A 12,194-nucleotide genomic window follows, 5' to 3' on the forward strand; every position below is an offset into this window, starting at 1 on the left:
ATAGAACATGGGCCGTCTACAGGGACCTTGCTAGGCCCGCTGAACAAAGTACCTTAAATCCTGGTTTGCAGAGCATTGTGAGGGTCTGCATCACAGATGCATAGTGCAGCTGAAGTGATACATCGATTCCAAAATGTGGAGAGGCTGCGGTGTGAGGGGCTGCGCCGTTGTCGAGGATCCCACCAATAAGGGCTTGTGATGTGAAGTCTGACGTTAGAGATACTTCGCACAGTCGTGATGATTCGTTGCTTCTGAAGAGCTGTGAGGCTGCGATGCAGAGTCTGTTGTCAATGCTGCTGTTGATGAGGGGTGCAAGGGCCTGTACCGAGGATGCGCAACAGAGTGGCAGTTATGATGAGGTGACGGGCTGCAATGCTGGTCTTTGCAACAGGGAAGATCCATGCAGCAGCGGCGTTGCGTCGGTTTTGATCGGGTGTGCATTCGCAGCAGAGAAGATGCATCTGTTCCGCTGGATTCACAGAGTCTCACAACGGCACCTGAGGCCCAGTTCCAAAGGTCCAGGACAGGGGTGGCACCACTTGGCAGGTTAGATTCAAGGATTATGGAGTCCAGGTGCTGGGGTCGAGATTGTCGGAGCCTTCTGTCCCTGAGACTCAAGTCAGGAGGCCAGCTGACTAGCCACAATGAAGCCATTCTAACTGTGAATGCTCTGCCACCCAGGCGTGTTTTCGCAAAGCATGGGGTACGCAGCAAGTTATGAGAATTGGATCTCAACGCACGGTTTTGCTTATAGGGACACAGTCTTTCTTTCAGAAAACCAGGGCATTTTCCATTAAGGGCTCGGTAGGCCAGCGTCATGGCCTTGAATTTAATTATTTTCTCCACTGGGAGCCAGTGGAGCTCCTGTAGATGCGGAGAAACATGATTTCGAAACGGTATGCAACAAATCAGTCTAGCTGCCGCATTCTGTATCATCTGAAGGCGGCAAATGGCATATTTGGAGAGGCCAAGATATAAGCCATTAGCATAGTCTAGCTAGATGTAACTGTGGCATGTACTACTAATTTGCGGCAGTCTTCCGGTAGGAAATGTAAAACTTTCTGGAGATTTTTTAGTTTACTAAAGCAAGTTGCAGAGACCTGTTGTATTTGGGCCAAAAAAAGAGAGGTCCACCTCCCATCTTACCCCTAGATTTCGGATACGTGTGGCAGGGGATGGTGGTGGACCCATTTCTGACGGCCACCATAGATCTGAATCTGGCACTGGGCCCTTACCGAAGAACAACACTTCTGTCTTCCCAGCATTAAGTTTTAATTTGTTTGTGTTCATCCATAGTGCTACGCCTCGCAGGCAACCTTTGAAGTTCTTGAAGGCATCTACCGTCTGCTCCTGAAACGGAAAAACCAACTGGGTGTCGTCAGTGTAGGAAATCGCTTTCACTCCCCAGTTGGCAATCAGGGAAAACAGTGGAGCTAGGTAGAGGTTTAAAAGTAAAGGGCTCAAAACTGAGCCCTGGGGGACACCGCACCAAAGCTGTTTTGGTTTAGATTCAAATGGTTGTAGGTCAACTCTCTGAGTACGACCGCTCATATAGGATGTCAACCAGGTCAGCACTTTCCCCCCAAAGCCCACACCTTGTAGTCTCTGGACCAGTATGGTGTGGTCAACAGTGTCGAATGCAGCGGACAGATCCAGGAGCACCAGCAATGCTGATGCCCCTAAATACAACGACCATCTTACCGACTCTGCCACCTCAAGGAGAGCGGTCTCCGTGCTAAACCCCTCCCGGAAACCAGATTGTGTATCGTGCAAGACGCCATTCTGCTCAATAAAATTGTCTCCAACATTTTTCCTGGGGCGGGGAGCAGAGAGATAGGTCTAAGGTTGCTAAGGTCTCCTGGGTCACCATTTGGTTTCTTTCTCAGAGGGAGAAGTGTTGCATGTTTCCATTTATCTGGAAAGATGCCCGTGTCCAGAGAGGTTTTCCATATATGAAGTAGCCCGCCCGTCAGGGAAAGGGATAACATTTTCCACAATTTGGGAGGGCATGAATCATCTGGGGTGCCTGAATGGCATTTTTGGATTTCTACTAGAGCATCTTGAGGCGAGATCGGTATGAAATTAGTGAGCGGAGGTACCTCCACTGCACCCGCAGATATATCAGCTTTCTCAGTTGCCTCAGAAGTCGAAAAGGAGTCGTAGACCTTTAAAATTTTATTATCAAAATATCTACCAATTTTTTCACACAAAGCTAGGGACGGTATCACTCCAGTCTCTATCGCCTTGGGTTTAAAAAAGGTTTGGACTACTTTAAAAACCTCTCTACTGGAGTGGTCCGCGTTATGGATACGCGAAACAATATAATCCCGCCTGGCTGCTTTTAATGCCTTATGAAAATCTCTTAGTGCTTTTTTGTAAATTCCCTTAGCTAAAGTGCAGTAGCACAACCTCCACTGGCGTTCCAATCTTTTGCACCTACTTTTTGCTTCTTTGAGGGTATTGGAAAACCAGGGAGCAGAGGGGGACAGTCTAATGGATTTCACTACTCTGACCGGCGTGACAGACTCCACAGCAGTGGCAATCCATTGATGTATGGCAGCTGCATCTGCATTGGGGTCAGAAGATAGGCAAGGATAATTGTCCTGCAGAATAGGGCTTAATGAAACTTCTGTCAGATTACTCCAATTTCTTTTTAGAATAGATCGAGTACCCTTAATTTGCCCCGGTTAGGACAGAGTAACCGAAAAAGGGATCAGGTAATGATCTGACCAAACCAAAGGGTAGGGAGTCTCCATATCGATGGCCGTAATATTAGAGAAGACTAAATCCAAGGTGTGCCCCGCTATATGCGTCGGGGAGGACACCAGTTGTCTGAGATAGGCACCTGCTAAGGACGAGACCAGCTGCGCTGCTTGTGCACAATTCGGCTCGTTCACGTGCAGATTAAAATCTCCCAGGGCCATAAAATTGGTATACACTACCGATTTTTGAGCAATAAAATTGCACAGAGTCTGAGACGCAGTCGCTGCACAGTCTGGTGGTCTATAGATAAGAATGCCCGCGAGGGCGGAAGAGGGGTTAATTTGTATACAGGAATTAAGACCTTCAATGCCCTGTACATGGTAAGGGGAAGAGGATACGAGCTCCCACGAGTTTTTAAAAATAATAGCCACCCCACCCCCCTTTTCCCGCCTTCTCGATTGGCGTAGCACATTTTGAAACCTTGTGGGATAGCTAGTGCCATTGTTGTCACCGCATCCGTGTTTAGCCAGGTTTCAGTTAAAAACATTACATCCCAAATAGCCTCTGTTAATATTGACCAGACATCCTCCGCATGCTTGGGCAATGATCTACAATTGACGAGACACGCATTAATTTTATCGTTGCACTCGTTCGCCAAGCCCCGGGGGGTGCCTTTCCAATACTAGAAACCTTGGCCTGATTCAGGATCTGACCGCATAAGCAGGAAGTGAGGTGCAATGTGGGTGGAGTCACGTCCGTCACTCCGTACAATCGGCACTGTTCGCCGTGACGGACCGGGGACAGCGTAGTAAGCAGCAATCAAGCACCACAAGTAAGCGCAAAGATTAAAACCAATTTACAGTTAAAACACAATGTGCAAAAGTACAATACAATTTGTTAAAAACCAGTAGCTATCCTCACGGCACTCGTTTACCTAGTGCTGCGCAGCCGGCAAGCCATCTGTTTCTTATGCCCGGGGGCAGGAAGTGAGGTGCAATGTGGGTGGAGTCGCATCCGTCCCTCCGTACAAGCTGCACTGTTCGCCGTGACAGACCGGGGACCGCGTAGTAAACAGCAATCAAGCACCACAAGTAAGCGCAAAGATTAAAACCAATTTACAGTTAAAACACAATGTGCAAAAGTACAATACAATTTGTTAAAAACCAGTAGCTAGCCTCACGGCACGAGTTTACCCATCCAGGCACCCCTAAGCTCCCTATTGTGTGTGACTGTCTAGGAGGAATACAGAAAAGCCCAATTGTCAACTACACCCAATCAAGTGACTCAGAGACAGGCAGCAGGCATCAAATGGCTAAAGCAGGAAAATGCCAACTTTTTAAAAGTGGCATTTTCAAAATTGTAATTTAAAATTCAACTTCACCATAAGTTTGGAATTTTCATTACTATTCCACAGACTCCAAACATGAATGAGTTACCTGCTCCCATGTGGAAGTTACAGCTTATTATGTGTAATAAGGTAACCCCAGTGTAATACTATGGGAGAGATAGGCCTTCCAGTAGTGAAACTATCAGGACATGTAAAACTTAAAAGTACATCTCCTACTTTTGCATCCTGCCCTCTTGGCTGTCCAGAGCTTACCCTAGGCTTGACTTAAATGTTTTAAAGGAAGGTTTTGACCTAGCAAAAGGTTCTTTTGCCAGGTTGAAATGGCAGTTTAAAACTGCACATACGGGCTGCAATCACAGACCTGAAACATGTTTAAAGTGCTACTTAAGTGGGTGGCACAATCAGTGCAGTAGCTCCACCAGTAGCATTCAATTTACAGGCCCTGGGCACAGGTAGTGCCACTTTACTAGGGACTTACAAGTAAAGTAAGGATGCAAATTGGGCATAAGCCAATTCTACCATGTTTAGAGGAGAGAGCACAAGCACTTTAGCACAGATTAGCAGTGGTGAAGTGCTCAGAATCCTAAACACAGCAAAAACGAAGTCAGCAAACAGGAGGGTTGAAGGCAAAAAGTTTGGGGGGACACTACACCAAGGATTTCAGGTTTAGTAGCATCCAAAGCAGTTCTGAAACCTTAGACAGAGGAACCACATCCCCTGTCTGGAAAATGTGTAAAACATTGGGACCCAAATCACCACAGTTTATTGCAGTTTTCTAACTAAGGAAGGGAGTTTTCAGCAGAGTGCTCAAAGAGCTTCTGGGTAACCAGAGCTGATGTCTGCATGACAGTCAGTCTCCCAGTGGTGAGGAGACATCAACTGAAGCCTTCACAACTTGCTGGATAAGCTGAAGGTCTTCCTAGCACCTAGAAGTCAGCCTGCCTGTTCAGAGAGGGAAAGAGAGTGCTGAAGGAGAAGCCAACTATTGGGCTCATTACGATGGCGGACGGACTTCAGTCCGTCCGCCATCACATCAGATTTGGGACCAGCCACCTATGAGGCGGCCTCCCCACAATCCGAATTACGATGCGACCGCCACAACGGCAGTTGCATCACCTATACTTTGCATTGTAGCAGGGATGTGGTCAGCAGTCCGGCCGCAATGCACAATAAAAGGCACTTGCATATCCCTGCACTACGAGGCAGGCACCATGCGGTGCCTGCCACGTGGTGCAGGGATATGTAGGGGGACACCATAGGTGCCCCCCAGTGCCCTTGCCCTAGAGATGAATGGGGGCCCGCTACGGGCCCCCAAATCCGTTTCCGCCTGCCCTTTCATGGCAGGTTGACCACAGCGAAATGACAGGAGGAAAGGGATATCATAATACCAACGGCGCAAAGCTGGGCAATGTGAGTGCTCCGACAGGCGGTCAGAAGAGGACTGCCTGTCGGAACCGTGGCGGTCAGTCTTTCCGACCGCCACGCTTCCCCAACACTTACGTACTTACAGGCTGTCGGTGGCGGTTTCACCACTATCGTAATCAGGCCCTATGTTCTCAATTGCAGAAAATACAGATGTTGCTGACTGCCCTTGGGAGCAGAGCCATCCTGTATTGTGAAGACTCTCCTGATCTCCCACTGCAGGCCAGCAGTGGACTATATACAGAAACCAAGCCAAAAAAGTAACACCTTATAGTGTGGCATCTCTGCAGTGCCCAAAGTACTCTTCAAGCAATGACAGTGAAGGGGCTGCTGTTGTTGTTAAAGTGGAAGCCTGATCCTGGCCCGGAGGCTGCACCCTGTGTGATCCCAGACCAAAGGCAGCAACTGCCCACAATGAGCATCAGTCAGATCCTGGCCTGGATTTCCCATCTGCTAGACTTGGAGTTCACTAAACAGGATTGCTGTATTTATCACCCACATTGGCCTGAGTCCTGAGTGAAGCTGCAGTGCTGTGTTAGCAGAGATACTGCTGAGAGTGCTAACTAGGAGAATGCCTGCCAGCGGCACATGACTGTAGCATTTTGAGCAGGTAGTGGGCCTGTAACATGCTTGCAAGATGGAACCCAACTCAATTAGACATGGTATCTAGTTCCTTAATTAGGCGTCATATATGATTTAGAGACTGTGAGTTTCTAAAGCAAATATAATGGAAAAACAAAAGTGAAGGAAGAAGTTTGTCTCACTCAATGATGGAGTTACATCACTCATATTTTCACCATATTTTTTCCGGAGATTTTCCTCTTTCTGTTTTCTCCTCCTATCAGGTCATCTTGATGTATCATGGTCGACCCTCGGAAAAATAAAACAAGCCCCGAGTATCACATTCCTATATTAAGGTTTTCTTTTTTACCAGTCACCAGTGCTTCGTGTTCTTGTGAACCCAGGACATTCAGATGAGAGTCATGTGTTTCATGGATTACCGAGTGGCCCCACAATGACGCTTGGGCCCTCACCAAGCCTCTTACTTCACCACAATGTGTCCCACAACAGTCCAACTGCCACCATGCAATACTTGTATATTATAACACTTGCCTGGCGCTACGGCCCATTGCCTTGGTTGCCCTCTCCGTCCCTCTGGCATCTTCCTCCGTGCACCTCTTATAGTCCTTCTTTGCTTTGTGCACTCCCAGGGTGGCGACTTCTCTGGTTGGGTGAGTGCAGACCAGACACTAGAACCACATTCTCACAATGTTTGGAAAACATTTGTGGCAGTCATCTTGAAATCCCCATAACTTCCCCCGCAGGCCCTGTGAAAGATGCATAGTCCATGTTCTGTAGTGGGAACTTTGACTGTTACGTAAGCAATCTTATTTTAGGTACGATTTGGATCTGGATTTATGAACACGTGGAACCTTCAGGAGCCTACATTAGAAGATCTTAGACTTCTACAGGGGACATATGCTGATAGAAGAGCCCTTATCATGGAAGGTCCTCTATGGTTCGTACTCCTGTGGGCCATGTAACGGGCCTTAAACTTTATCCTTTCCTCCACTGGACGCTGGTGCGGGGAGGACAAAGCACTTTTCACAGAGGAATGTTTAAGTAGCTTGTAGATGGTCCTTGCAGCTGCATTCTGAGCCACCTGAAGTCTCGTAATGACCGATTTAGGAGATCCCATATACAAGGAATTTCCGTAGTCTAGGCGAGGGAGAAGGAGCGCCTGAACTACAATTCTCCTAGATTGTGGGGAAGTAGATCCAGAATTGTTTGAAGAATTCTCAACATGGCAAGGCATGACGTAGTCAATTTCTTGGCTTGGACTTCCATTGTCCTCCTAGAACAGCGTGAGGGCCCCATAAAGGGTGTAAACTATAAACACTTGTCTAGGAATCATAGTTGGAATTACAACCCTGTTCTGAGTCCCATTAAATTGTGTAGTGTTATGGTTTGTTGTGCTAACCTTCTTTTTACTAAAATAAGCACTGGCCTAGATAATACATTATTGTGTCAGTTGCTTGACTGTTGAGTTCCGAGCTCTTGCCCCTCACACTAGCTCCCTGAGAAGCATTTGACTGCTAATCAAGTGCAGAAAGGGTATACTTGACCCTGTATTCAGTGACATAGTAAGATAGACCCAAGCACCACTGGCAAATGGGATATCCACCCCTATATCTGGTCAACTCATAATGAGGGTCTTAGTGACATTGCCATGGCCTCGTAGTGCTGTCTAAAGTCTGGATGCCTTTCCAATGTCCGTGTAAGGTTTCCATCTCAACCTCAACATCTCTAGTCTAAATCAATTAATGATAATCTGTTACCTGGATGGTGTTCTAGTCTGTTTCTCAGTTAAGTGGCTGTGTCTTATGTATTTAGCTGTAGGTGTGTGATCTTCATGCTTGACATGTTCTATGGAATTATAGATGTGTTCCATCAAATGTTGATTTACCTGTGAATGCTTTGTATACAGAATAAGTTAATAAATTGAAATTATGAAGGCCATGGAATGAAACCAGTTAATAAATCTTCATGTTGAAGTGTTTATAAACATTTTGTTTATTTGATTTAACCATAATAATCCCTCACAACTCACTGCCTCCTTATAGTATTTTATTCTGACATATTTATATAATAATATTATATACTCGTTGAGTAAGAGTGAGTAACGGTATCAGCATGGAATCTCCTCGAATCAGTTAGTATGACATGGGATTCTGTATTCAAGAATAGCAAATACAAATGAGGTGCATGGTAATTTTCTGGGTTAGACTGGTCCAGAAATTGTAGTATTGATCACTTTCTGATTTCTCAAGTTTCCTGGAGTTAGGTTGCATTCTTACAAGTTGGTAGATTCCACATGGTCCTAATCAAATTGAAGTGAAGAAGTCAAAGCGATGTTTAGTTTAAACAACCATTTATTCTCAAGCCAGCAACGTACATGGAGCTCTCTCACCTGCTCTCCTGCAACTGTCACTGCAACCCACTTGAAATCCTATGACCTCACCTAGAACACTTATCACTCTGGCGCCATGATGACAGGGGATAGCACTATAAAGGAGACAGGTGCAGTCTTTCTCCTACCATGTCTCATTATAACATATATCCTTTCATTGCAACAGAGCACTGATTGATTGTAAAACAAATAGGAGACTTGAAGAAATGAGGCACAAATAAGACTGAGAGTGATATTGAAGTAACTACAAGGGAAATACCAATGTTTCACTAGCCTAACATATAGAGTCTAACAAATACAAACCTGCTTTTGTTACAGCAAAACAAAATATTATGGAAATCATAATTTTGTAAATAGCTTGACGGACAGAAGTCTAACATCTCTTTTCTTGTAATCAGAAATTGCGATTCTCCTATTAACATGACTAAAGAATCTGGATTTCATTAAAGACACGGAGGCTATCATTATGCATTAATCCTTTAATGCAGATCACAAGCAGCCGCACTACATCACAAAGAGAAAACAGTTCCAGAATGCAGTGAGCATAAGCTATACATGGCATGAGAGACAAACAGACTGCCTCTTTTAAATGAAATGAAGCAACAGAAGTTCATAGGAGAGATCCAACTTGATCTTGAAACTGAAGATGGAGAGAGTTCTGAAGCGGGATAAAGAATGCAGCAGGACATCAGGTGGAGCTGTCTGAAAAGAAAAATGAGAATGTAAAAAACGCCATGAGCTAGCGCAAAAGGCAAAATATAAGCATATGCATATGGTAATAAAACAAATGATAATAAGACAGTGCAAAAGGTACTCCGCCCAAGGGAGGGACGGGTGGGATAATGATAGCCTCCGTGTCTTTAATGAAATCCAGATTCTCTAGTCATGTTAATAGGAGAATCGCAATTTCATTACAAGACCGGAGGCTACATTATGCATGTTGGTAGCCCTGAAGGACAACATCAGACATATGCTCAATAGGTTTACAGTAGTGGTGAGCGAAGGTTGAAGCATTGGACCAATCAGCCGCTTTAAGGATATCATTCAACTTACCGCCAGACCAAAAGGATTTGCTTGTCATAGCACCTCTGAGAGAATGTGCTTGGAATTTAGAAAGGTCAATACCAGCTAGGTTCATAACTGACTTGACCCATCTAGCAATGGAGGAGGAAGCAACTGGTTTAAAAGGCTTAACAAAAGAGATAAGGAGTTGTTTAGCATCTAAAGGGCGAAGGTCTTTCATTCTCAAGTCATATTCTTTCATACAGTCCACGACACACATCCTTTTGCAAAGATCAAAACAAGGATAGAAAATAGAGTCTGAGATGGTTTTAGTCCTTCTAAATATATCAAATTTAACCCCAAACATATCATGTCTATAAGAAATATCTAGGCATTTGACATCTGAAACTCTACGACAAGAGGTTAAACATAAAAGAGTAGCAAGTTTAAGCGAGAGGCATTTCCTGTTAAGATAAGCATTATCGGGCCAAGAAGAGAAAAGGTCTAAGATAGCTTTAACATCTCACATGGTCTGGTATTTAGGTCTAGGTGGTCTTTTGAGTCTATTGCTTTTCATAACTCTACAAATAATAACGTTCTTACCTACCGTCTTATTATTGACAAGGGAATGTCCAGCAGAGATTGCTGATCTGTAGCAATTAATAGATCTATAAGACCCTTTCGAATTGTTCTACAAGAAAATTAACTATATTGACGATAGGAGCTTCCACGGGATCCAGGTTCCTCTCCATTCACAAACAAATCCATTTTTTCCAAATGTTATTGTATGTATAGTGTGTTCCGGGTGCCCATGGTTCACCGAGGAGAGTGAGAGCTGATGACGAAAGGCCAGACAATTCGTTGGATTGCCTGACACTTTCCAAGCAAGAAGGTTAAAATTCCCTGAAATGATTAGGTGATGATCTTCTCCGTCTGCGTTGGAAACCAGACCCTTGCTCGCTGGAATGAGGAAGGGGATGTCGCAGGACAGTTCCAGAGTGGTCGGGAACCATGCCTGAGACGGCCAAAACGGGGTTATCAGAACCAAAGAGCATTGGTCTTTTCTGACCTTCTGTAGCACCCTTTGGATCATAGCAAAGGGAGGGAAGGCGTAGCCCTGAAGGTTCAACCAGCATTGGAGGAAAGCGTTCACAGCCAGAGCGCCCGGGTCTGGCATTCAGCTGAAATATTTCGGAAGTTGGAAAGTCAATCTGCTGGCAAACAAGTCCACATCCAGTGGACCCCAAAAATGAAAGAGAACATTGAAAACATTCACGTTGAGTTTCCAATCGGTGACGCCTGAAAGGAATCTTGAGTTCCAATCCGCAGAAAGGTTCGACTTTCCGGGAAGGTATTCTGCCTTCAGAGAGATCTTGTGTTCTAAGCAAAACATTCAGAGTTTCTTGGCTAAAGCGGATAGGTCTGAAGATTTGGTACCGCCAAGGCGGTTGATATAAGAGACTGCGGAGATGTTGTCCATCTTCAGAAGAACAGATCTCTCTTGAAGAGAGTGTTTGAAGCTCATTAGTGAGTACAGGCCTGCTGTAAGTTCTAAGAAATTTATATGACGGGAAGATTCCGCGAGAGACCAAGCGCCACCAGTGTTTTGCTCGAGGAGGCGAGCACCCCAACCGTGGAGGCTGGCATCTGATTCCAGAATAAATTCCGGGGCAGAGCCGAAGATAGCTTTCCCATTCCAGGCATCCAAGTTCTCCAGCAACCATGAAAGTTCTGACCTGGCTTCCTTGTCTAAGGTCACCAAATCTCCGTACCAGAGACCACACCTGAGAGCCTTTCCTTTTATTCTTTGAAGGGCACGGTAATTCAGAGGGCCCGGAAAGATAGCTTGGATGGAGGAGGAAAGTAGGCCCAGAAGTCTGGCTAATTCTCGGAGGATTAGAGATTCTTGCTTTAAAACATACCTGATTTCTTTTCGAATTTTCGCAATTTTCTTGGTAGGGAGAAGGAGAAGGCAGTTCGAGGTATCTACAGTGAAGCCCAGAAATTCTAGTGACTTGGAGGGAGTTAGGATAGATTTCTCCCTGTTTATAATAAAGCCAAGACTCTCGATAAGCTCCATGTTAGTATTGAGGTATTTCAAAATTTGAGAGTAGAGTTGAGACATGATGAGGATGTCGTCTAGATAAATGATGAGGCGAATACCCCTCTCTCTCAGAAGAGAGACAATAGTCCTCATGATCTTGGTAAAGCACCAAGGGGCAGAGGAAAGACCGAAAGGAAGAGCTTTGAATTGGAAAAGGCGATTGTTCCAAGTAAATTGGAGAAAGTGTTGGTGTTCTTCGGCCATAGGGATGGTAAAGTAAGCGTCTTTTAAATCTAGTTTGACCAACCAATCTCCTTTCAAGAGAAGGTCCCTGAGAAGGTGAATGCCTTCCATTTTGAAGTGTCTGTAAACTAGAAACTTGTTTACTTCCCGAAGGTTTATGACTGGTTTCCACCCTTTTTCCTTTTTTTGAACGAGAAAAAGGGTGCTGACAAATGTTTTTAGTGACCATGGGACTTGTACGATAGCTCCTTTTTGAAGCATTGAAGAGATTTCCCCTTCCACAATTTTCTGATGTTCTTCCGAAAGTGTTAGGGGTTCTGGGGGTCGTGATTGAAAAGGAATGTCTATAAACTCTATTTTGAAACCCTGAACGGTTTCGAGAACCCATGGGTCTTGAGTTAGAGATTCCCATATATGGTAAAAGTATTTTAGTCTGCCCCCTACTTGGGAAGAAGAGGAAG

The sequence above is a fragment of the Triturus cristatus genome, chromosome 3_2 (genome assembly GCF_964204655.1).
Source record: "Triturus cristatus chromosome 3_2, aTriCri1.1, whole genome shotgun sequence".
NCBI classification, from domain to species: domain Eukaryota; kingdom Metazoa; phylum Chordata; class Amphibia; order Caudata; family Salamandridae; genus Triturus; species Triturus cristatus.